Below are 23,073 nucleotides of genomic sequence, written 5' to 3' on the forward strand. Positions count from 1 at the left end.
GCAGACGGCCGGAAGAGATGAATCGTACCGACAACCCAAGATACTGTAAATTCCACCGCTTCATCAGTCATCCAACGGAAAAGTGCTTCGTACTGAAAGATCTCATCCTGAAGCTAGCACAACAAGGGGAAATCGAGCTTGACCTCGAAGACACGGCTGCGGCACACACTACTACTATCGTGTTTGAATCACTCGATCCTGTGCATCTCCGAAGCATGCATGACCATTCCCGTCAATGTTCAAGTCACATGGCACCTCCTACACAACCATCACCGGGGGCAAGCAACCAAGATGCATCTACTGGTGATAAGAAAGGGTGGACATCGGTGACCTACAAAAAAACGAGGAAGCCAAGACCACAAGCCACAAGGCCAAAAGAGGAGCCTAAACCCGCCCCTCGAACTTCAGTCTTCGAAAGGCTGAATTATTCAAAACCTAGAATTGCAGCACTTGATCGCATCAGTGGTCGAGACCAAACTTCCGTCTTCAAAAGGCTTGAGACGCCAATACCGCAAAGATCAGTCTTTGAAAGGTTATTAAAACCCAAGAAACAAAGTGGCACAGCTAGATCTCCTCCGCAACGGTCGGCTTTGGACAGACTCAAAGAAACTAAGAAGCTTTCTAGAAACAGGAAGACAACGCCAAAGGGAGAGAAGCTCGACAGTCTAGCAGGAAAAGACGATGTTCAAAGCTTGATTCCTTCAAAGATGAAGCGCCAAGCAACTTTGGAAGTCGACACAAAAGGACCATTGAAGGTAAGGAGGCGCACCATCATCTACACCGGCCAATCTTCACGGCAACAAACCCAAGAGGACCGCACTGAAGAGAAGGCCCAAGAAGACAAAGAAGACGAAATCCTGGAAGAAGACGTCACTTTTGGCTCTGTCAACTCAAAATTTTCACCTCAATCGCTGGGGGCATGCTCCAAAAACATGCCAGTCAAACCGAGTGAAGTTGGAGGATGGACTTATGTCACTCCGAAGAAATTGCACAAGAAGCATATGTCTTCTCCACAAGCTCACCAATGGGAAAGGGGGTAAAACAGCTCCTATTCACCTCCAGAACAATGTGAAAGTGTTGGAGATAATGAAACTTTGACACGAAGATCATCCATCCCCATCACGATGCGTGACATCTTCCCAGAAGACTTCTTCAACTACTCAGTCAAGGATCCTTGCTATGAAGATTGCGAGGAACAACTCTCTCAGATCGCTTGACGAACCAATGCTCCTTGTTCGCACGAGCCTAAACTGCATGAACCAAAGCTCCTTGTTCGCACGAGCCTAAACTGCACGAACCAACGCTCCTGGTCTGCACGAGCATAAAAAGCAACACCAACGCTCCTGGTCTGCACGAGCATAAAAGGCAACACCAAATTCTCCTTGCCTGCACGAGTTGAAACTGCAAACGGCACCAAAAGAAAATACCAAGAAAAAAAAAATGTATTTGAACTACGTTACGACTTGATCTCTTCTTTAGAGGGGTACGTAGGCACCTCGAGCATTCAATTTCGAGTTCAGTCACATCAAAAAAAAAAAAAAAAGGTTTGATTAAAGTTTCATTGATGAAGGACAATTTTATTACAAATTTATTTTGTTTAAAAAAAAATCTGCAATTTTTCTTTGACAAAATTAAATTACAGTTTCTTCGAAAAAATAAAATAAAATAAAAAAATGAATACATATGTTATTATGTATTTACAAAAAAAAAAATATATATATATATATATGTATATGTCTAGGCCCAGGTGCAACAAAAGGCACCAGCCCAGGCCCGTTTCTCTCTCTCTCTCAAAATACCCAGAAAAGCCCATCTCTCTGTTTTGAAGAAGAAGAAAGCGAAAATGCGGATAAGCTGTAATTGATGTCGAATACTCCGCAAGGGCTGCAGCGAGAATTGCAGCATCAGGCCTTGCTTGCAGTGGATTAAGACCCAGCCGTCCGATCCGCCGGAAATGGACGCCCTATTCGACTCAATCAACGTCCGAGAGCTCCTGTCGGCGCAGGACCTCAGCGACCCCACGACCCCTCTGTCTGCGCCGGATCTCCGCCTCCTCATCCAACGCCTCGACTCCCACTCGCTCCAAATCAAGTCCAAAATCCAATCTGACCTCCTCTCTCACCACCAGGATTTCGCCAACCTTTTCTCCGTCTGCAACGACGCTGTTTCGCGCTCCAACCAAATATCCGACGACGTGGTCCAGCTTCTAAGTTCAAATTCCAACCGCCCCATCGAGGCGGAGATTGGGCAGATTATGAAGCAGATGAGCGCCACAAACAAGAGGAGGAAGAGAAGGAACAATGCAGTCCTGTTTCTGTATTGGACCCTCCATTCCAAGACGGCGACGAGGGACGTGACGGTGACGGTGAGGATGATGACGACGAAGACGGTTGTGATTTGGAGTGCAGCTATGCCAATGTACAGAGAACAAAGCATCACCTTCTGCAGAAGCTTCGTAGATTTGAGCAATTGGCGGGGTTAGATCCAATTGAACTTGAGAAAAGAATGCTAGAAGAAGATGATGATGACGATGAATGTAAAGAAGATGAGTCTGAAACATCAGATAGCAGCAGTGAAGAAACTTCCAACACAGGATCTGCTTCCGGTCCCGGCAAGCGCCATTGCTCCAAGAGAAGGAACAATCAGGTGAAGAAAACGATTTGCATGCCGGCGATCCAGTTCAAAATCAGAAGCTCCGTACTCCGTCGCCATCGACGGCCAAGCCTCCATCTCCGATCGTCGATCTCAGCAGTGCCCTGCTACAACCTTGCTTCTTCATCTTCAGTTTCTGGATCATTCCAGCACCATGGCCCAAACTCCGTCGTCTTCCTTCGACGGTCGACTGCGAAAATGAAGCGGGCGTTTCCGCCCATAACACTCACCATGTGCCCCTCGTGTGAGCGTGTCGGGGTCCCACCCAACTCATCATCATCCGCCACCTTCCTCCCCGCTGCCGGATGATGGTTATTGAAGGTAAGCGCAAAACGCCCAAATTAATAATCGAGCAGAGGCCAGAGAAACTTGTAACGCCAAACGACTCCTTCGGGGACTGACTTGGCGACGGAGACGAAGCCTGAGCTGCAACCATTGTCGACAACTCTGCTTGCTACAAACTGTTTCATGTGCGAAGAACTGCAACCAGGGAATTCCTCAAGACACCCAAAAAAATGCAGCCCAGGCCCAATCTCTCTCTCCCTCGCAGCCCTCGAAATCAAAGCTAGGACTCTCATCTTCGCACTTTCCGCTGTGACCCTCTTCCATTCTCTCTTCGTCTTTTAAACGGCAGTGGTGGCGGTGACAAATCGACGTCGCTAGCTGCGGAGACTTTGCCTGCTGGGGGTCCAGAGTCGTCGAAAGACGAGTGGGCCTGCGAGCTCCAGTCGATTTGGAGCGGCGGATTGGAGGCCGTGACCGGATCGGGAGGAGGGGTCGAGAAGTGCGGCCTTGGGCTTGGCGGGTTTGGAGGATTGGGAGACTATGCTCTCCGAAACGGCAGCGTCTCCGGCCCACGACCAGTCTCTGCTAAGGTGGATAGCCGGGGACGTGGACGACATGTCGTGTGGACTCAAGCGGCTGTTGCAGAGCGGGAAGGGCAACCACTACAACAGCCCCATCGATTTCGACAGCAACGCCGGGTTGGGAATCGTTGATCAGAGCCCTAATTTCGATCTAATTAGGAGCAGCGGCATCTAGTGATCCCTTCCTCCGTGACGACACGCAGTGCAACGGTTGTGCTCAGTGGCGGTGCTCCGAAGCTCCCCGACCATCCCTGCAAATTCCTCAACTCACCATCCAAATTTATACAGAAAAAATAAAAATAAATAAAAAAAAAAAAAAAAAAAAGAGGTGGTGGTGCATCTGGCACCACATGAAAAAAGGGGGAGGGGTGCATCTGGCACCATAATTAAAGGCAAAATATATATATATATATATATATATATATATATATATATATATATATATAAAGGAGAAGGAATGGTGCCTCTGGCACCGCAGGAAAGTATAATAAAAAATAAAAAAAAATAAAAAAAAAGGGAAAATCTGGATTGATCTGGCACCATACCTAAAAATAAAAAATAAAAAAATAAAGAATAAAAAAAGGGAAAGCAAGTAGGAAGATGGGATGGTGCGGATTGCACCATATATATAAAAAAATAAAAAAAATTATAATAATAATAAAAATATATATATATATATAAGAAATAATGGGTGGGATGGTGCGGTTGGCACCGCATGAGAAAAAAAAAAAAAAAAACAACAACAACAACAAATGCATTAAGAGAAATAGAAGTCCATTTTATTTTTCTGGAAATTTTACATAAATGTGTACATACCTTAAAAAAAAAAAAAAAAATCAAATCAACTCAAAATTACAAGAGGGGATCTTCAAGGACGATTAGGTGGCGCCTCACAACTCGGCGGAGCTCCAGGAAGAGTAGGTGCCGGAGGTTGACTGTTTGAAGCCTCAGCAGTCGGCAGAGCCTCAGAAGACGAAGGCAAATGCTGCTGGAACAAACCCACAAACCTCTGATGATCAAGTAAAATCTGACCATCAGATTCCTGCATCTGGTCAATCTTCCTCTTCATGTTTGTCGCATAGCTATGTGCGAGCTTATGCAACTGTTTGTTCTCCTGCTTGAGCCCTCTAATCTCCTGTTTGAGACTCATCACTTCAGCCGCCAATGATTCAACTTGACGGGTTCGAGCAAATAGGCGTTGGGCCATATTAGACACAGAACCTGCACACTGCACACTGAGAGCCAGAGAATCCTTAACAGCCAACTCATCAGACCGTTTGGAAAGTAGTCTGTTATCTCTGGGAGTGACAAGGTTCCGGTGTTGGAAATGTGCCCTAAAACCAATCATATGATGATACTTTACGGACATTTCAAATGTTAAACTAATCTAGTTTAACATATAAAGGGCAAAGATTATTGTTTGAGCCGTCTCATATAAATGTTATATGCTTAAACGATAAAGTCCAAGGAATATGTGATTGGGAGAATGCAATCTAATGAAGTTAGATTAATGAGACCATTCTTTCGTAGACACATCCTAAATGTTCCTGATCATAGGATTACCAATTGGGCATTGACAGTCCGTTAAGATCAGTACGTACTGTGTCTTCTCTCAGGGAGAGTGACTAGTCTCGAGTCATTGGTGTGTGTGACATCAAGACAAGTACGTAGGTGTTCAATAAGAGAATGAGTTCACTGAACGTGATCAACAAAAGAATTCTTATATTCCATGTCACATGAGAACTCATGGTTGGGATAATGCAAAGTAGTCCTTTTACCTGAGGCATCACAGTTGTCTTGTGGTTAAGTCCTTAATCTTTGATTATGTCTAATTCACCCCATCGGGGTGTCACGGCATCGTTGGGGTTAAGCCACTTAGCTATGGAGACAAGTGAATGCGCAACAAGGGATCTCTAACCTTCAAACAGTTGAGGGAGAATACTCTATGATATGATTTGGAATCTCTGGCCAGAGTATGAATGAGATTGGGGAATGCGTTCCAAATCACATTCAAGGAAATCATATAAGCAAACGATTCACATTGGATAGTAGACATGAGTAAATAAACTATCATACCAAACAATGTGGTCAAGAGTATTAGATTAGAGAAGGACCGTATTGCATTTGTAATCCCGAACTGAATAGGTTCTCCACCTCTTCTGATTAGCTTGGGTAACCATGATATGCTGCTAGGTGTCACTCATGGTTTGTGGAAGCCCTAAACGTGTGTAATCACTAAAGGGAGAATTGAAAATAGTTTCAATTCACAATCGATGTAAAATGGTTTTAATCGCCCACTACCTCGCTAAAAGGAACCTAATGGATCGCACACCGTAAAAGGTAGAGATTGGAGATTAAACGGAAATGAGTAAGAATGATTAAATGGTTTAATCATTTAATTATGGCAAGGATTAATTAATATGTTAATTAATCAAACGAATAAGTTCGTTAAAGACTTCGGGATAGTTTTGGACCTTAAGGCCCAATGGGCTTCGAACGTCAAGCCCATTAACTTAAATTGTATGACAATTTAATGAATAAAGATTCATTAAAGCCCAAAAGCCCAAACATCCCTAAATGGCCGGCCATATTAGATGAATTAGGGTTTTGGTTGTTTAGGTTACTTAAAGAAGTGACTATATAAATGACTTTATAGCCAAAATTCATTAAGGAAAAATTAAGGGTTTATTTTAGGGGAAAATTGGTGAGAATTGTCTCTCCATTTTCTCTCTAAAAAGGCCAACACCTTGGAGGGTACATCTAGCAATCCTACTACTCCAAGGTCACTCATTTCTTCTACAATCAAACCTTGGTGAAGAGACTTAGAGGTTCCCTATTTTGGGAACTTGGAGAAACCTATTTTTCCATCCAAATCCATGGATCTAAGAAACAAGGAATGAAGGCCCTATCTCTTTGGGTGATTAGCCTTTGCTTATGCAAAGAGGAATCTACAAAGGTATTTTTCAACTCACTTTGTTTTTGAGTTGATTATTGGTTCACCAATCTACTAGGCTTTGAATTTCATGGTAATGTTTTGTTTTTGAGTGCATGCAAGCATGATTCCGCCTTTTAATTGTTAATTGCATGCTATATGATGTTGCTCAAATGAACATGTTTTTCAAAATAAATCCTTCAAGTGGTATCAGAGCCTAGGTCTAGTAGTTGGTGAATCCTTTTGGGTTTTGTAGTTCATAAGTTTATGATTTAAAAGTTGTAATTGTTACAAGCTTTATTCTTGCTTCTTTGAATGTAAATTTTGTTTGAAAATTTGCCATCTCAAATGTTGTAGATGTAGTTCATATGAGGATGAATATTAGAGCTAAAATTTGGTGCCATGATTTTAGGGATTTTCGGCCAAATCCAAAGGGTGATTTTTTGGGTTCATGTTTGTCTTGTTAAAATGGTTTTAAGGTGACTTTTGGAACCCCTAAGTACCCTAGGATGTTAGCCTCATTTTGAATGATAAAAATTTGAGTTTTATTGCATGAAAACATTCATGGAGCTCTTATGGGTTTTCATGGATGTTCTTCATATGTTCTTGATGTTCTTGCCAAGAACACAAAGGTTTGTGTTTTGATTCAAAGTTTTGATTTATTTCATAAAGTTTATGATATATGTTTTTCAAATGATTTATCATGTATTTAAAGTGTTAAATATTTGTATAAATGATGATGGAAACATCAATCATCAAAACATATATTATTTTTATGAAAGTATTTAAAGTGTTAAATATTTGTATAAATGATGAAAGAAATATCAATCATCAAAACATATATTATTTTTATGAAAGGTGAAAGCACTACTTGATTGTTTTTTACAAAACTAATAAATCAAAACACCCACCACTCATTTTTATCCCTAAAAACCGGCCACCCTAATAAAATAGGGTATTTTTGGGGCTTTTATGCAATTACATAAAGTTTTGATACTTTAGTGTATTTGTACTTTCACCCGAAAGTTTACGTTTTGACGTTAAGGCCTAAAAACGCTAAAGGACAAATTGTTTTGCTCCTTTAATGAAGTTTTGAATTTATTTAAATTTTGGGTTCTAGTTGTATTTACATGAAGTAGTGACTTTTGTGTTTTTACAAAGTGACCCCAAAAGTTTATGTTTTCGCAATATGGCCCAAAAAGTTGTGGTTATTGCATGATGGCCCAAATAGGATGAGAACAAAATTGTTTTGTCTCTTTAAATGAGAATTGGATTTTCATTTTGTTTAGCTCCACTTAAATCAATTTTATGGATACAAAAACCAAATGAAAATGTTGCATTCAATTAATTAGTTAAAGCGTTAATTAATTAAAGGATGATTATGAACCTAAGCATAATATAATTGAGCTATGTGAAAGGCGTTTCAAATTTGTTTGAACCATGGGAATGTGTAGATTAGATTTTGGTTGTAATTTGATTTGATCAAATGTTGTAAAAGGGCATAAGTCCTTCTTTACTTTAAGGTAATTTGTTTTATGCAAATGTTGTAATGAGCATAAGCTCATCCTTTACTTTGAAGTATTTCTTTCTTGCTTTATATGATATGCATGAAAATGAAGTAATTGGGTCCAACGCCCCTAAGACAACACGCCTTAATGTGATTAAACGCGTAACTAAAATCAATCTCCATCCCTAGACCGAGATTCAACACAAGGCTCGTGTTGAATCTAAACAAAGGTTCATAGTCATCCTAAGGCCCTAAGGCAACTATATAGTCCATCAAATGAATGCAAACCTTATGTTAGTAGTAACATATACTCTTGCTTTAAAAACCGTTTTAAAAGCATAGTGGGATTATTATGTACAACTAAAACAATCATATGGACCAATAGTTGTAATAGGACCAAAATTGTTTTAATAGAGATTAAAATGTATATTGATATGTGATGAGACCTAAAACCCTCAACCAAACCAATATTAAGTTGATAAGCGGAGAGTGCTTAGAACACTCTTTCGTGGCCTTCCACCGTGGTAGGCTCCGATCGTTTGTGACTCGTACACCGGCTTCACCCTATAATGGGGGAGTACAAAGTGCGTGCTTACACTCAGGAGGAGTTCTATATACATACATGATGAAGTGAGGTAGGGAACGAGTTTAGCCAACATGATATAATTCTGAGGCTATGCTTGAACACCTACACGAACTAGGCATGGTGGGAATGACTTAACTAAGTACAATGACGCCAACATGATATAATTCTGAGGCATCATTTTCTAGAGGCCAAACTAGATGGGTACTTGCAAGAGGTTGTTGCAAATGAGTAAGCGTACTCTCTCATTATTATTAACGCTAGCCAACATGATATAATTCTGAGGTGGGCTTGGTAGTAGTGAGTCTCCCATAACCTCCTAAGAATTTCATCCAAAACTCTCGAATTCCAATGAGGGATATGGAATTTGCCAAAAATAGTGGGTGATGCTATTTGATTTAAAGACCCGAATCAAATGGCTTAAAATCAATCAATTTATATACGTTATGTATTTGTTTACCAATATATTTGCAAACGCTATCCAACACTTGACAAATAAAAGCCGAACGTTTAGTTTACGGACTTGGTACTACAAAACCATAGATTGTCTTTAATGGCTTGTAAATGTACCTAAGTAGTCTCATCCTCACAATCTTCCTATTGATAATGTATCATTAGAAGAATATGTTAGAAAAGGTCTATCATAGAGAGGACAACACTTTTAATGTCATAATTCTTCAATTACAAATTGTTGTATGAAGAAATAGGAGTTGCTTTGAACAACCCTTAGTCAATGCAAACACTTAGTGCTTGTTTTTTTGTTAAATGAACAAAGAACTTGAGAAGAAAGCACAAAGGCATGGACACTTAATGTGCCATGATTCTTCACTTGCAAATTGTTGTATGAAGAAATGAGAGTTGCCTTGTACAACTCTTGAAAGTTTGTAATTATGTTTAGAACATAATGGTTGGTTGACAAAAATAGTCCATTAACATGGACTTATGATGATTTTGAATCATTGAGTGTTGAAGTGTTAAACCACTTAACGAGACGGAAACTAGGCAAGGACTTCACCTTTGTTTCCCCTATCCTAATGGTTCACTAAGTTTATGGTAAACTATGTAGTGAACAATAACCACATACTCTCCAAATTGTTTGATGTGTATAACACAATTGAAAAAGGTTTCAAGAGAGATAGTGGGAGTTTAGGGACCATGACTAATGTAGTCAAAGGTGAAACTCAAATAAAGAAGATAAATAACTCCAAGGGAACAAACTTTCTTTATGAAAGGATGGACATTGGAAGGGGTATTTGCAAGAAATGTCTTGCAAGTGTCAAGAACACACCTTTCGAAGGTGTTGTAAAATGTTCTTGAAAAGTTCAAAACAGTTGGTTCTTCTACTTGAATGTATGATTCCGTATTAGTAACTATATTTTACAAATCGTTGTAAAAGTGTGACTAATAAGAAGTAGAAGATATATGAGAGAAGAAAAGGTGCTTCACATACGGAACGTGAATAAGATATAGATCTCTGCGAAAGCAGATAGTACTTACTTCCTCATATGAACTACCAAAGAAATTGGATTATAGTAATCTAATTGATTGTCTCTATAGTAGAGATGATATGGTAGTGTTAACTGTTTAGAATAAAATGATGCTTAAAACCCAAAAGGTTGCAAGGTAGTGACTAATCCTAACTAAATTGTGATACCTCTAAAACATAAGTTACGAGTTGGTGAAACAAGGATGTTTTGGATCGATAGATCCGGATCCAATACCTTCTTGTTAAAATTGTATAGAGGCGAAATGTTCGAATCTTTATTCTTTTGGAAAGAAGAAAGAATCACAAAGTTGTTGAGGTTAATTCACTTAGATGTTAGTGGCACTTGTCCACAACATAATACTACTCATGTTATATGACATTCACCGAAGATCACTCTCGGTTGGACTATAGTTTATTTTGAATAAACACAAGTCCGAATACTTTGCAAAAGGTTTCAAAGAATTCAAGAAATGTAAATAGATGAGTAAGATATCTAAAGTATTTACCTCCTTAGATTTGATCCAAGGAAAGGTAACACTTTAGATGAGTTTCCTTGAAAGATATCAAGGAAAATAGCATCATAAGATAATGTATTTCTCCATTAGGAGAAGAACGAACTTGAATAAGATTTAGTTCGTTAAATGTTATCTATTACCCATATATAGGATATATACTTCTAAAACAATATGATTGTCGATGAGAAGATCTTCCAATATTTTCATGACTCCATAAGATGTAGTTGGAAAGAAAGACAAATCTTAAGCATGTTAAAGATTTGGGGTTGTATGCTAACAAGCAATATTTGTTTGATAATAATCTTGTAGGATATCCTTAAAATAACTTTTGGAAATCGCTTCTATAAACCAACTAACAAATGTTGTTTTGTTGGGTAGTTCATTGTAATTCTACAATGTGATTTGCCTAAAAGCAAATGAACGAGAGATAGAACTCAAAGAATGGGTTCTTTGAGAGACAAGATAGTAATCAACAAATATAACAACCTAGTTCCTATACCACAAGCTCCAAGGTAGTCGATAAGAATGAAAATCCTTATGACTACATTGAGTGCATATACGATATATACTCAAGGAAATGGTAAAGTACCATTTGACTCGAAATAATGAAACCTTCATAGCTAATTGGTAGCTTAAGGTAACTACAATCAAAGAGAATGGTTGACTTTGAAGAAACCATCTTTGAGATAGGCTTGGTTTCAATTAATTCGAAGATTGCTAGCTACAACTAAAATGGTGATTCAATGTTTTGACATAATATGGGTTTCCGAAACCATTATTAAGATAGTCTTGATAATATATGTCCAAAACTATAAATCACAAGACATGTAAGTTGTAGAGATCCATCCATCATGGATCTTAGCAAGTTAGTGGGAGCTATTTGCATTTTATGAGGAAAAAGGATCAAATCGTTTGATTTCTCATCAAGATGTAAATGAATCTTTTGTTTACGAGTTTTACAAAAGATTAGTGGGAGTTAATCATGTTCCTAAAATTTAAGTATATATGATATATTAATTTTGGAAATGAAAAGAATACTTCTTCGTTAAAGTTATGACTTTAATACATTATATGAAGATAGAATGTATATGGGAGATATAGTCTATATACATGGGATGGAAATCTATAATGATATATTTCATGATATAATTGGATTATATCAATCCCTAATAATAGACAATGGATGCTAGGAAGTTTCTCATATGATGATAAACTTCAATAAGAAGGACGATTCTAGTGAGACTAGCAAGTTGCCCTTCTCAAAGGGAACGTACCCTTTGACTCCCATAGAAATAATGCGTAAATTGAATCCTTTATGCATAAGCAGAAAGGTGATTTATGTATTTCATATTGTATGAAAAACATTGATATGAGTTGTACCTAGAACGGTACAAGACGATATCAGTGCAAGCCCAGGATCAGAACCGTGGCAACTGTCAAGTGAGTCCTTAAGTATTTAAGAAATACTTAAGGATAGATTCCTCAAAGAATGAGGAAGAATTAGAGTAACGTAATGGAAGCGTAAATGTATTAGATTATGAATCTAATCCATCATTGGATGTTTCTTCATTACGAATGAAGAAATAAACAGATATCTCTTTATTATGACTAAAGAGATATTTGGATGGAAACATTAAAGTAATGACTTTAGTGTGTTCCATTATGAATGCAAGATATATTGCCATATAGAAGTTTACAACAATGTTGTTTGGATGGGAAAGTTCATTTATGAACTCTCTATACGGTTCCAACCAGAAAGTGTATGACACTAATGGGGCGATAGCTCAAGCCTGGGAATCAAGGGCTCATCAAGATCCGAACACAAATGAGAGACTGAACCACATGATTGAGAATCATGTATAATGGTGACGTCGTTATTCTCAAGGTTGCTTCTATGGATAACATATAGATATCCATTGTCTAGGCCTACTTTTCAGCCATTTATGAAATGACTACAGAAGAGGTATCATCACTGATGACCAATGCTGATTGGCTCTAGTGCAAGTGGGAGATTGTTGGAAATGTGCCCTAAAACCAATCATATGATGATACTTTACGGACATTTCAAATGTTAAACTAATCTAGTTTAACATATAAAGGGCAAAGATTATTGTTTGAGCCGTCTCATATAAATGTTATATGCTTAAACGATAAAGTCCAAGGAATATGTGATTGGGAGAATGCAATCTAATGAAGTTAGATTAATGAGACCATTCTTTCGTAGACACATCCTAAATGTTCCTGATCATAGGATTACCAATTGGGCATTGACAGTCCGTTAAGATCAGTACGTACTGTGTCTTCTCTCAGGGAGAGTGACTAGTCTCGAGTCATTGGTGTGTGTGACATCAAGACAAGTACGTAGGTGTTCAATAAGAGAATGAGTTCACTGAACGTGATCAACAAAAGAATTCTTATATTCCATGTCACATGAGAACTCATGGTTGGGATAATGCAAAGTAGTCCTTTTACCTGAGGCATCACAGTTGTCTTGTGGTTAAGTCCTTAATCTTTGATTATGTCTAATTCACCCCATCGGGGTGTCACGGCATCGTTGGGGTTAAGCCACTTAGCTATGGAGACAAGTGAATGCGCAACAAGGGATCTCTAACCTTCAAACAGTTGAGGGAGAATACTCTATGATATGATTTGGAATCTCTGGCCAGAGTATGAATGAGATTGGGGAATGCGTTCCAAATCACATTCAAGGAAATCATATAAGCAAACGATTCACATTGGATAGTAGACATGAGTAAATAAACTATCATACCAAACAATGTGGTCAAGAGTATTAGATTAGAGAAGGACCGTATTGCATTTGTAATCCCGAACTGAATAGGTTCTCCACCTCTTCTGATTAGCTTGGGTAACCATGATATGCTGCTAGGTGTCACTCATGGTTTGTGGAAGCCCTAAACGTGTGTAATCACTAAAGGGAGAATTGAAAATAGTTTCAATTCACAATCGATGTAAAATGGTTTTAATCGCCCACTACCTCGCTAAAAGGAACCTAATGGATCGCACACCGTAAAAGGTAGAGATTGGAGATTAAACGGAAATGAGTAAGAATGATTAAATGGTTTAATCATTTAATTATGGCAAGGATTAATTAATATGTTAATTAATCAAACGAATAAGTTCGTTAAAGACTTCGGGATAGTTTTGGACCTTAAGGCCCAATGGGCTTCGAACGTCAAGCCCATTAACTTAAATTGTATGACAATTTAATGAATAAAGATTCATTAAAGCCCAAAAGCCCAAACATCCCTAAATGGCCGGCCATATTAGATGAATTAGGGTTTTGGTTGTTTAGGTTACTTAAAGAAGTGACTATATAAATGACTTTATAGCCAAAATTCATTAAGGAAAAATTAAGGGTTTATTTTAGGGGAAAATTGGTGAGAATTGTCTCTCCATTTTCTCTCTAAAGAGGCCAACACCTTGGAGGGTACATCTAGCAATCCTACTACTCCAAGGTCACTCATTTCTTCTACAATCAAACCTTGGTGAAGAGACTTAGAGGTTCCCTATTTTGGGAACTTGGAGAAACCTATTTTTCCATCCAAATCCATGGATCTAAGAAACAAGGAATGAAGGCCCTATCTCTTTGGGTGATTAGCCTTTGCTTATGCAAAGAGGAATCTACAAAGGTATTTTTCAACTCACTTTGTTTTTGAGTTGATTATTGGTTCACCAATCTACTAGGCTTTGAATTTCATGGTAATGTTTTGTTTTTGAGTGCATGCAAGCATGATTCCGCCTTTTAATTGTTAATTGCATGCTATATGATGTTGCTCAAATGAACATGTTTTTCAAAATAAATCCTTCATCCGGGCCACCACCGCAGCGGTCATATCATTCTTCACCACTGAATCCCCAACGGTAAGAGGACCAGTGGGGGATATGAAGGATGGACGTCATATGTTGTCTGGAGAAGAAGGGACTGCCTCTTTGATCGGATCATATTTATATATATTTTTACTTCAAATTCACTCGTCTTTTCTTAGTTAATTCCTTATATTTTTGAACTATTTACGTTATTTTTGTGTTTATAGGATTTATTATGCAAAGAAAATAAAAATGGCACAAATGAGTTTTAAATAATAAATTCGTCAAAAAGTAAGATTTGTTTTAGTTTAAGTATTAATTCTTATCCCTTCCACCTTTAGTTTAAAATAAGTAATTGATCCAAGTTTTATATTTTGTTATGCATACACACACATATAAATAGACACACACACGTTGTTCTCTACTTTTGATATAGTAAATATGCATACAGGTGCTTTTCGAGCTGGAGGTGTGAGGAAGAAAAGGAGCACTTGGGGATCAGAAAAGAGAAAAATAATAAAAAGCTTTGCAGAGTGTGGTAGGTGAAAGGCACAGAAGGAATAAAAAAACTGCACTTGCAGCATTAGTGTGGTGGGTGAGGCATTAGCCTCGGGAGAGAAAAGAATAAACAAGACCTTGCAGCCTTGGCAGTGGGGGGAACGAAATAAGCTGCCTTTGGCAGCAGATAGCAGGGGGAGTGAGGGAAAGGAAAGAGCCGCCTTTGGGCAGAGTGAAAGAGGGCGAGGGAAGAGAGGTCAGTACGGGGAGAGATAGAAGAGAGTGACGCGGGGCAGGAGAGAAAGATAAGGGAGAAAGCTGCCTTTGAGCAGCGGGAAGGAGAAAGGGGCTGCCCTTTGGGCAGCTCGCAGAGACGCAGGAAGGAGAGAAGGTCAGCAGGGACGCAAGGCAGTGTGACGCGGGGGGAAGCTGCCATTTGGCAGCGTGAACTGAAGAGAAGGACTGACAGCAGCGGGCAGGTGGAAGGGCAGCATGAGCTGGATAAGACACGGGAAAGCTGCAGGAAAGGAGAGGGCGCCAGCGAGGCGCAGTTCACACGGGCACGAACGCAACAGATCACCTTCTTTCGGTTTAATCTTTCCAAACTTCTATTTTATTTTTGTTTTAATAATGTGTAAATAAACTTATTTTGGCTAGAGGTTAATTCAAAGCCATGAATATATTTGTAATATGAATTGATTACCTTCAGTTGTGATTTATAAGTTGTGAATTCAATTTACTTATCCGTTCGTATAAAAACTGATTTGTGTATGTTGGTTGAGAGTGCACGCTTAATTTTCATGCATGAATTTGACTCTAGAATATAAGGGAGTTTCACCTAATCGTTATGAACTTATATTCACAAGTAGTGAAGGTTGCTAGTCACAATCACGTTAAGTAAATTCTTGGCATAAGTTTCATGCAAATCATAGTAACGAGTGTCTCGTCAATGCTTATGTTTTTCATAGAACTTAATGATTCTTGCTTGTATCTCTATTATGCAACTCATGTAGGGAACTTGTAGGGAATGTTTTGGGTTGTCGTATGCAATTATCCAACCCAATAACTTGTGGAAAAACTGAGGGTTAATTAGTGCAATTCACGGTTAATTTGGGGCATTGAGTATTAATAGCTTATCGAAAAGCAACTGAAAATCAATTCATGTTCAAGTGTGTCATGTGTGAAGAATGGATCTCTAGCTAATCCATCAACCATATATTTAGTTTTACTTTTTATCTCAATCACAACCAAAACCAATACCCCCAATTTATTTTCTTGTATCAAAGTGTGCTTAAGTTTGTTTTGAACTCTTTGAGTCTAGTTTAGTGTTTTAAAGCCTACTTTTGTGTTTTTAAGTTTCTTCTTATTTTTTTTAGTCAAGTGAGAGGTTATTAGCAAGCCCTCCTAATCCCCGGCCTAGAACGATACCCTACTTACATCTATACTACAATTGTCAAAAAAGAGGGTTTAATTTGTGTGTTAACTTATTTTTCACATCAAATTTTGGCGCCGTTGCCGGGGATTAGCAACTTTGCTAATCCTTTTATTTTTGTTTTTGTTTATGTTTATATTGGTGTTTGTGTATTTTACTTTTGATATTTGATTTATTTTTCTTTCTTTGATTTTAGGTTCAAATGGAGCCGAGGGAAATTTAAAGGAAAGATGCGTCCGGCTAAAGACGTTAAATCAAGCGCTTCTTGGGAGGCAACCCAAGCATTCAACGAAGGGAGACTTTGGAATCACTAACCCAATCAGCTTTGCATTCTTCCACCCTTATCTTTACTGCTTTCATTTTGTTTTGTTTAGTTAGTTGTGTTATTTGGTTGATTTCTGTGAGTTTGTGTTATTTAGTTTAAGTGTGGGGGAAGGTTAACCAAAGTCTCTTTACATTAATTTACATATAAAAATAAAAAATAAAAAAAAAAGATAAAATTTAAAATTAATGAAAAAATAAATAAATAAATAAATACATAAACAAAAAATTAAAAAATATAAAATATAAAATATAAAAAAAATAAAAAAAAGTACAAATATTTTATAATGATGTAAACTAATAGTATTCATTGGTCGGGTGGTGCTTCAGTAGTAGGCGGGGCTTCAGCAGTCGGCGGGGCCACAGAAGGAGGAGGCGGCAGAGGTTGATCAGTTGGAGCTTCACTACGCGGTGCCGCTCCAGAAGACGAAGGCAGATGTTGTTGGAACAAACCCACAAACCTCCGATGATCAAGTAAAATTTGACCATCGGTGTCCTGCACCTGGTCAATCTTCCTCTTCATGCTGGTGGCATAGCTGTGTGCGAGCTTGTGCAATTCTTTATTCTCATGCTTGAGCCCTTTAATCTCTTGTTTGAGACTCTGTATTTCAGCCACCAACGACTCAACATGACGGGTTCGAGCATATAGGCGTTGGGCCATGTTGGACACAGAACCCGGACACTGCACGCTAAGAGCCAGAGACTCCTTAACCGCCAATTCATCAGACCGTCTAGCGAGCAGTCTGTTATCTCTGGGAGTGACAAGGTTCCGGGCCACCACCGCAGCGGTCATGTCATTTTTCATCACCGAATCCCCAACGCTAAGAGGACCAATAGGAGATATGAAGGATGGGCGCCATATGTTGTCTGGTGAAGGCGGAGCTGCCTCTTCACCAAGGTTTAAGTCAAAACGACGATCGGAAGGGCCAGACATTTTTCAGAGGTGGTGAAGAAAGAAGAGAGTCGGACAGATCAAGATTAAACAAGTGCAAGAAGGGAGTGTTTACAGGAGGGAGCTCAAGTGTGTTGTGGAACAAAATTAACGCCTCTATAAAAAGAAGAAATCAAAGAGGTGCTCCTCATAAATTGAAGAGGCGTCCTCTCGCAAATCAAAGAGTCGGGGCTCCGTTCTCAAACGCCTGATTCTTTTCTCAAAAGAGGAGTTCCCTTTCTCAAAAGCCGGATTCTTTTCTCAAAAGAGGCGTTTCATTTCTTAAAGGCTGGGCTTGCTCAGAAACCACGAGCCGAACCCCGGATTTCAAAAGATCAATTTGTCCAGACGTGTTGTCACTCGTCACATGCAACCGGTAGCTTTGCGGAAATCACGGGCAGTTTGTCGAAGCACCAATTCAGAAATCAAAGAGGGAAATTCAACAGTCAAAGACACGCTAGCTTTCTCAAAAGCTGGGCTTCAACCCACGGGCAAATCTTCTTTTCCTGATTTATCCGCACGTGTCACATGCTACCTCTACAATCGACGATGCTCAGAGCTCGATGCGCCGATTCCAGATATCAATGAAGAATCTGCTTTGCGGAAATCACGAATAGCTGGTCAAAAAAAAAAAAATTATGGTGAAGTGGGAAAGCACGTTGCACTGTTCTTCTACTCGTGTCGGTAACCCTGGGTTAATTGAACAGTACCTCTACCAGCCATTAAGAAAATTCTTTAAATGTTGAACTTCATTGCAAAGTAGCCTCACTCAAAACTTCTTCATCTCCGAGAATGCATTCCAAAAGAATCCTCCTAAGTTACTCAGTGTTCCTCATTCCTTGGGATACTCTTGCGAACAACCCATTCAAAGCAAAAGTATTTCATATCATAAAGGTTGAAAGCAAGAGTATCTCATATCATACTTTCTCCATGTCCTTCTCCTTGTCTTTGTTTTCCGACAAGGAGAAAGAGAGCAATCAGCCAGCATTTGGTATCAATCTTCCGATCTGGAGCCAACTGCCTGGAACCCCTTCCTGATTGCTTACCTAGCCTTGCTCTCGAGTACTCATCTTCTTCATCTTATGCTTCCGTTTTGTCTACCACATCTACTTGGGGGACAAGTAAGGGAGGTGAAAATGAGACCTCGAAGCATGGGGAGACAATTTGCCAATTCATCCTCAGCTAGGGAAGGAGAAAGAAAGCAAGAGGTGGGCACTTGGAAAGATTGAAGAAAGAATCAAACCAAAACAGCTACCTTGTGCCTGCCCGCCATGCAGAGGAAACAAGCAGAGAAGAATGCAGCTCGTACAATCAAACCAGCACAAGGAGTCCGAGTTGAAGAACTCGAGAAGCTTCAACAACATTTGGAGGGCACCTTCGCCAAAGAGCAAAGCTTCGCAGTACAATAGCATAAAATCATCACTTGCAAGTGAAAAGCTAAGTGTCACCCTGTTCAAGAGGAAAGCTGTGGAAAGTCAACAAGCACGACCAATGATTACTTATTAGTTTTATTCATTATCTTTTATCGTAATTTTCAATTTTTCGTTTGCAATTTTTTTTAATTAATTTTCTTGCGTTACTTAACTGAATTATTTCTTTTCTTTGCAGGAACTTTTGGTTCTTTCCACCCTTGAAGTTGATTGCAGAATTTTAGCTTGGAGGGTCATCGCTTGATTTTACTGCAAACTAGGGAAGTTTTCAGTCCAATTGCTTTATTTTGTTTCTTATTATTTATTTATTTTATTTTTATTTGCATTATAGTGTTTTCTGACATTGGGGACAATGTCCAGTTTAAGTGTGGGGGTAGACATCTCTAGAATTTCATTTGTTTCTGTGTTGTTGTTTTTTTTTTTTTTTTTTTTATTTAAAAAAAAAAAATATATATATATATATATAATAAAAAAAATAAAAAATAAAAAAATCGGAAAATTTAAAAATCCAAAAATATTGTCTTGTTTCCCTTATTGTTTTGAATTAGATTTTTGTTAGTTTCCCGACCCAATGATATAATTGGATCAAATTTGAACCATGATCATCAAGAACTTAGTTAACATGTGTTTTGTGAAATTCCTAATTCTCTTGTTAGTTTTGTATATGTTTGACCATCTTTGAAAAACCAAATGCACATAGCCTTGTTAATGTGAAACTAAAGTATGAATTAAAGCGTCATATGTGAATTTAGTGACCATATTCATCCTATGTGAGTTTTTGAGCCGATTGAAAGTGTGTGCATTTTTCATACACTCCTATTCTTTCATGTGTGATGAACTTATGTGAGATACATCTCTAGAACTTGCGTAACGATCTTTCGAAATGTTTATCATTGATTGCATGAACTTGGAAATGATAGAGGCATTAGGTTTACCACTATGGCCCAAATAACCATGTTTCCCAAAGAAAAATGATATCATTAGATTGCCAATTTGAGCCGTATTTGTTGAACCTTTTATTTCTTATCACCATATATGTCTACCCTTATACCTGAAACATTTTTTCCTTACCCTTTCCAAGCGAGCAATGCGAGATTGTCTTATGAGAAACGTTTGTGAAGTACTTTGAAGGTGTTTGGCAAAAGAATAAGTGTGGGGGTATTTCATGTTTGTATTTAAAAAAAAAAAAAAAAGAAAAGAAAGATTGTATAAAAAGAAAATAAAAAGTTTTTAAAGTTTCAGTTTAAGGGTGTGATTGAAGGTATCAGAAGAATCGTTGGAGAGCTTGAGTTCTTATAAATCTAAACAAAAGAATTGCTTGCAATGTAGCTTGGAACTTGTGTTTTCCTATTCTTTCGTTTCAATAACCCTATCCCTAAGCCTCATTATATCCAATAAAAGTCCTCTTGATTTAAGTTTTGCAATTATGACTGTGGAGAAGTGATCTTTATGCAAGCTTATGGTAGAAATTTCACATTTGTTTCTTTGAGCGAAACACATTAAAACTAAACACATGTGTGATTGAGTGCATATCCCGTGAGAAGGTCGCTAGTTTGCATATGATGATTTTAAAAATAAAAACTTGAAATTGCATTAGCATGGCTATCTCACACACTACACTTCAATGATGATTTAAAGATTACTGCTAATATTTGAATGAGGAAGATGAACTTGGATTAGTTTGTTGGTGTTAGCTATGGTTCTTGATGATTTGTTTTCTCGAATGAAATTCTATGAGGGTCACATAGGGGGAAACTAATGTTTTTCATGTTAGTACTTTTTCATGTTTTCTTTGTTTTGCTCGAGGACTAGCAAAAGCTAAGTATGGGGGTATTTGATCGGATCATATTTATATATATTTTTACTTCAAATTCACTCGTCTTTTCTTAGTTAATTCCTTATATTTTTGAACTATTTACGTTATTTTTGTGTTTATAGGATTTGTTATGCAAAGAAAATAAAAATGGCACAAATGAGTTTTAAATAATAAATTCGTCAAAAAGTAAGATTTGTTTTAGTTTAAGTATTAATTCTTATCCCTTCCACCTTTAGTTTAAAATAAGTAATTGATCCAAGTTTTATATTTTGTTATGCATACACACACATATAAATAGACACACACACGTTGTTCTCTACTTTTGATATAGTAAATATGCATGCAGGTGCTTTTCGAGCTGGAGGTGTGAGGAAGAAAAGGAGCACTTGGGGATCAGAAAAGAGAAAAATAATAAAAAGCTTTGCAGAGTGTGGTAGGTGAAAGGCACAGAAGGAATAAAAAAACTGCACTTGCAGCATTAGTGTGGTGGGTGAGGCATTAGCCTCGGGAGAGAAAAGAATAAACAAGACCTTGCAGCCTTGGCAGTGGGGGGAACGAAATAAGCTGCCTTTGGCAGCAGATAGCAGGGGGAGTGAGGGAAAGGAAAGAGCCGCCTTTGGGCAGAGTGAAAGAGAGCGAGGGAAGAGAGGTCAGTACGGGGAGAGATAGAAGAGAGTGACGCGGGGCAGGAGAGAAAGATAAGGGAGAAAGCTGCCTTTGAGCAGCGGGAAGGAGAAAGGGGCTGCCCTTTGGGCAGCTCGCAGAGACGCAGGAAGGAGAGAAGGTCAGCAGGGACGCAAGGCAGTGTGACGCGGGGGGAAGCTGCCATTTGGCAGCGTGAACTGAAGAGAATGACTGACAGCAGCGGGCAGGTGGAAGGGCAGCATGAGCTGGATAAGACACGGGAAAGCTGCAGGAAAGGAGAGGGCGCCAGCGAGGCGCAGTTCACACGGGCACGAACGCAACAGATCACCTTCTTTCGGTTTAATCTTTCCAAACTTCTATTTTATTTTTGTTTTAATAATGTGTAAATAAACTTATTTTGGCTAGAGGTTAATTCAAAGCCATGAATATATTTGTAATATGAATTGATTACCTTCAGTTGTGATTTATAAGTTGTGAATTCAATTTACTTATCCGTTCGTATAAAAACTGATTTGTGTATGTTGGTTGAGAGTGCACGCTTAATTTTCATGCATGAATTTGACGCTAGAATATAAGGGAGTTTCACCTAATCGTTATGAACTTATATTCACAAGTAGTGAAGGTTGCTAGTCACAATCACGTTAAGTAAATTCTTGGCATAAGTTTCATGCAAATCATAGTAACGAGTGTCTCGTCAATGCTTATGTTTTTCATAGAACTTAATGATTCTTGCTTGTATCTCTATTATGCAACTCATGTAGGGAACTTGTAGGGAATGTTTTGGGTTGTCGTATGCAATCATCCAACCCAATAACTTGTGGAAAAACTGAGGGTTAATTAGTGCAATTCACGGTTAATTTGGGGAATTGAGTATTAATAGCTTATCGAAAAGCAACTGAAAATCAATTCATGTTCAAGTGTGTCATGTGTGAAGAATGGATCTCTAGCTAATCCATCAACCATATATTTAGTTTTACTTTTTATCTCAATCACAACCAAAACCAATACCCCCCATTTATTTTCTTGTATCAAAGTGTGCTTAAGTTTGTTTTGAACTCTTTGAGTCTAGTTTAGTGTTTTAAAGCCTACTTTTGTGTTTTTAAGTTTCTTCTTATTTTTTTTAGTCAAGTGAGAGGTTATTAGCAAGCCCTCCTAATCCCCGGCCTAGAACGATACCCTACTTACATCTATACTACAATTGTCAAAAAAAGAGGGTTTAATTTGTGTGTTAACTTATTTTTCACATCACTCTTCACCAAGATTCAAGTCAAAACGACGATCGGAGGGGCCAGACATTTTCAAAGGTGTTAAAGAAAGAAGAGGTCGGACAAATCGAGATCTTAGAAGTGCAAGAAGGTACAAGCAAAAATTCAAGTGTGCTTTGAAATGAACTGCCTGCCTCTATAAAAAATCCGCGCTCGACGGGATTTCAGAGATTGAAGAGGCGAGCTCAGAATTCGAAGAGGCCATTCAAAAATCGAAGAGGCAAGCTCAGAAATCGGAGAAGCATCTTGCTTTTCCAGACGCGTCGGCACCCGTCACACGCAAACTCAGCTTTGCGGAAATCACGAGTAATTTGTCGAAGCGCCGATCCCAGATATCGAAGAGGCGCCAGTCTTTTTCAGCTGCGT

At 38.5% G+C, this 23,073-nt stretch overlaps 1 long non-coding RNA gene and 1 pseudogene across 1 annotated transcript; both read left to right on the plus strand.

Moving 5' to 3' along the window:
- The window catches only part of LOC126622694 (zinc finger BED domain-containing protein RICESLEEPER 2-like), a 43,921-nt pseudogene that overhangs the window by 16,858 nt on the left and 3,990 nt on the right, over positions 1–23,073 (plus strand).
- On the plus strand, positions 15,519–22,418 carry LOC126621324 (uncharacterized). The gene is made up of 2 exons (XR_007622885.1): positions 15,519–15,989; positions 22,314–22,418. It is a non-coding gene; the product is annotated as an uncharacterized LOC126621324 (long non-coding RNA).

The sequence above is a fragment of the Malus sylvestris genome, chromosome 5 (assembly GCF_916048215.2).
Source record: "Malus sylvestris chromosome 5, drMalSylv7.2, whole genome shotgun sequence".
Lineage (NCBI taxonomy): Eukaryota > Viridiplantae > Streptophyta > Magnoliopsida > Rosales > Rosaceae > Malus > Malus sylvestris.